Here is a 4506-nt window from a genome sequence, read left to right on the forward strand (position 1 = left end):
GAGGGTTCGGCCGTGAGGACGGCGAGCCGCAGGTGGTGGGCGAGCGCGGCGCGGGTCTTCCCGTGCCAGATCTGGAGGTTTTGCCCCCCTCCCTTCCATGCATCCCTTCCCAATCCGCGGTTCAGCTTTGGATCTTGCCGGATCCACCTCTGGTGTGTTCTGGTGGAGCAGAACGGTGTCCGAGGGAAATCTTGACCGCCTTGGCTGGCCGGCAGCGGCGACGCTGCCTTTTGGCACCGCTTTCCTCCTTGGGGGCGTTGCTGAGGACACCATCTCTCCACTCCGCCACATGTCCGGGTGAAAGCCCAAGATCCGATGCGGGTCAGGCGTCGGCGGTGCCCCGTGCACCATAACCTTCCTGGAGGCGGCGCCAAGGACATTGGGATCGGATGGGATGGTCTGCAGGTGAGGGGTGGGGGTGTGCTGCCTCCTTTTCGGTGGAGCGGTGTTTCTTTCTACATATTCTTGGCGACGGCTTTGGCGGCATGGAGCGGCGGAGGCTTGGCGTCAGATGTGTGGTGACGGACATGCGCAGGAGGTCGACGTTGTCTGGCGTCATGGTGGCGTCGGCGGCAGCGAGACCGGGCAAGGCCGATGCAGGAGTACAGCTCTGGAGATGGAAATGTGGCAGGTGGCTGTGGTGGCCTCATACCCGGCAGGCGTCCTGGTTGAGGAGCACGCCAGACTGGTGGGTGCCCATACCCAGCAGGCGTCCTGATTGGGACCTCAGGTCTTAGATGTTAGGTTTGGCTATGAGGTCCGTTTAATATTAGGCACAGACCATCAGCGCCCCTTCATCAGCTAGATAGGAGTAGCGACAAAGGTTGCTCAGATAGTGGCTTTGGTCTTACTGTTGTACGACTTTGTAAGGTCTTGGGTAAATAATTAATAAATTAGTCGTATGCATTGTCCAGATACAGAGGCCGGGGGTATTCCTCCTTTTCTAAAAAAAATGTAAAAAAGACAATTTCTGATGCTTCATTACAACTATTCATTTTGCATTTCTTTTTTTTTTACACAAGCCACAAAAAACGTCGTTTTTTACCGAAACTTTGTGCATGCACATAGAATGTCCGGATATACCCGCGGGATTTTTGTTCCGAATTTTTCAACTTTTCAAAATGTGTATTTAGACAATGGGTACATATGCACCTAGGAGCTAAAACACTGCGTCCACCGGAAACCATATATATATAGGAATACACGAGTCTTCTCTTACAAAAAGAGCCATATAACAAAAAGCATTGTAGATCAAAATCTTAAGGCCTTGTTCGGTTGTATTGGGTTTGAGAGGGATCAAAGGGGATTGTGAGGGATTAAATTTCCTGTCTGTCAAAATCCTCCCCAACCACTTCAAACCTCTCCAATCTCCATGAGAAAGGGATTAAACAAGCAAGCCCTAAAGGAGATTTTTATCTCCAGAATCGTTGTGCAACTTCTTTTTAGAACTTCCATTCATATAACGAAAATTATTGTAGATTAAAATCATAAAAAGAATTATATGAAACAAATTGGTTCTGAAATTATGCGGGAACCAACAGAGGATGAGGCGATATTTTAAATAACTTGTTCATGGACATTCATGGATTAGTAATATATTTGAACAACACACAATTACAAAAACCAAATACTTCACACAGATGATCTGAAGAAGAATCAACTAATTTTATCTACTTTTACCTTCTCCTGCTTTGTTGACACGGTCATTGCCTTGCCTTTCTTCCATCGCTTCTCGTCTCACTAGTGTTACTAGATCTATGTTGTCCTTACGGTTGTTATACAACATCCATTCCACGATTTATAAGAAAAGACTAGCATGTGGGTGGCCTCAACCAGGAGCCAGCTGGTGCTATCTGATGCTATCTGGTGCTGGCCTCAACGAGAAACATAAGGACATTAGTAGAAGAAATTAATTGATACTATATAAATATATGCATGCAATTAATGCTTGCACATCCAAATGTATACGAAACAAAATGAGCTAATCTATATTCTAAAATGTGTCTATATACATTTGTATGTAGTCCGTATTGAAATTTCTAGAAGGTCTTATATTTAGAAACGGAGGGTGTAATATAAAAGATATGGAAGCAAATTAATGCTTGCACATCCAAACGTATGCAAGCCAACGACAAATCATGTATAAATGTGATTATAGCCGTGAGTGCTACTAGTACAAATGTCGTAGTTGTTTTTTCTTTCCTCACGCTGTGTATACAGGTCATTTCAAAACTGAAATGGTACATTATACACAAGGCAACAAAGCTATAACATAATGACTACCCCAACTTTTACAGATGTGTATTCCTTTCTTTTTTGCGGAAATTTAGAGATGTGCATTCAGAAGCAGAAAATCAAATATAGTGTTCAGAATAGCAAAAGTCAATAAAGAAGAGGACCGGGCACTTTTTTTGACATCAACAGGACCGGGCACTATGCTGTGAGCCTAGTGCAAAGATTAGCTCTATTTCCCATTGTGCCGAGTTGCGGTCCGGTGCACTTTACAAAGTTAAACGATATCAAGTTTATTTTGTCAGGCAACATGTACCTGAGCCCCACCCCAACTGCTCGTCGCCCCCGGCGGCGGTGGGGCCTTGGTCTCCCCTCATGCGAGGCAGGGTCATCGCGGGGCGGCCCCCTCGTGCAGTGGCGTGGCGGTTGTTAGACTGTATATACGTAGTCTTGTATAGGCCTTGTATTGTATCTTTTGGTACATCTATATAATGAGATAGCCACACCCTATTTTAGGGTGTCGAGCCAGTTTCCCAAACCCTATGTTTTACATGGTATCAGATTAGGTTACGATGTCTTTCGCTGCACCACCTCCCGCCGCCGCCGCGCCGATCTCGACCGCCGCCGCCGCGCCGGCCCTCGCCCCAATGTTGCCCTTCATGGCCTCCCGCCCCCTCGCGACGACGTACGGTGCCGTGCCGCCGCCGCCCACTTCCCCGCAGGCTTCGGGGTCTCCGGACGCTCCAATCGTCCCGACCGAGCCCGCGGCGCTGCCGGCCCCTGGCGGCCCTCCTCCGCCGAGTCCGCACCCGTGGTGCGGTGCTCCCGCGCCATCCTATGGTGCACCCCTGCCGCCGTCATCCTTCTGGCCGGGGTCGGCCTATGCTGCGTCGCCGCCGCAACCCTACACGGCGGTGCCGCATCCGCCGCCACCGCACCACTACTACCAGGCGCCGCCGCCGTCCTATGGGGGCGCGGCCTCCTCGCCGTACGATGCCCCTGCAGCGCCTGACCAAGGTGCTTCGGCTGCTGCGGTTGCTGGCCCCTACGCCACGCCGGGCACCTACGGTCCTCCTGCAGCGCCCGGGCACGGCGCTTTGGCTGCCGCCTCTGCCGGGTCCTACTCCTCCCCTGGCGCCTATGCGATGGTCCCTCGTCCAGAGATGGCCCTGTCCATGGATCCCTATGCCCCACTGGCGCGGGCGTACACTGCTCAAACCGCGGCACCGCCGCCGTTTTATTTCTCGCACCTGCTGCCGGTGAAGCTCGCGCCGGACAACTACCTGCCATGGCGTGCTCAGGTCTTACCTCTACTCCGCAACCGCTACTTGGAGGGCTACGTCGACGGATCCATCCCGTGTCCACCCTCTCACCATCCGGCATATCACACGTGGGTGGCGCAGGATCAGGCTATTCTCTCCGCTAACCAGTCTTCGCTCACGCCGAGTGTTTCGTCGATGGTCATCTTCGCCGCTACGTCCAGGGAGGCGTGGGCGGCCCTCCACACTAGTTTCGCCTCTCAGTCTCAGGCGCATGCGCACTCTATACGCACCGAGCTGGGTGAGACCAACTTGGCGATCTCAGCATCACGGAGTACTTCAACAAGATGACGAGCCTCGCCGACACCTTGGCCTCTGTTGGTCAGCCGCTTCAGGACGAGGACTTCACCACTTTTGTGCTTAACGGGCTTGATGATGATTATGACAATCTCATTGAGAACGTCCATGGTCGAGAGGATACGCTCTCACGTCGTGAGCTCTATGCGCGCCTCCTTGGGCGTGAGCAGCGCATCAAGGCGCGCCATGTTTCCCCCAGCTTCGCCTCCGCCAACGCCGCCACACACGGCAAACCTTAGAAGCCGGCCGCATCAGGTGGTAAACCACCGGCTTCCTCATCGCAGGCCTCGCGGGGCAACGCGCCAACCATCACTGGAGGGAGTCGCCCAGTTGCTTGTTGTTCTAGTTGCGGTGCTCCTCAGGCTTGTCAGCTTTGTGGCATCGATCATCACCTCGCCTCTCGCTGCCACATACGCTACAAGCAAGACTTCCTTGGCCTTGGTAACAATGGAAAAGGGAATGATAAGCAGGCTGCAGCTGCTGTGACGGGGCACGAGCACGGGCGCACCTAGTCCTACTCTCTTGATCCGACGTGGTATATGGATACAGGAGCGACGAGTCATCTCACCAGCGAGATGGGCAGGCTCTCCACTCAGTAACCATATCGTGGACATGATCAGGTGCACACCGCCAATGGAGCAGGTATGCGCATCTCCCA

The 4506-nt window shown here is 52.5% G+C and overlaps 1 pseudogene; it reads right to left on the reverse strand.

The window, feature by feature from the left end:
- The window catches only part of LOC123153237 (nuclear transcription factor Y subunit B-8-like), a 3895-nt pseudogene extending 1271 nt beyond the window's left edge, over window positions 1–2624 (reverse strand).
- Window positions 2625–4506: the final 1882 nt, after the last annotated feature.

This window comes from Triticum aestivum, chromosome 7A (assembly GCF_018294505.1).
Source record: "Triticum aestivum cultivar Chinese Spring chromosome 7A, IWGSC CS RefSeq v2.1, whole genome shotgun sequence".
NCBI lineage: Eukaryota > Viridiplantae > Streptophyta > Magnoliopsida > Poales > Poaceae > Triticum > Triticum aestivum.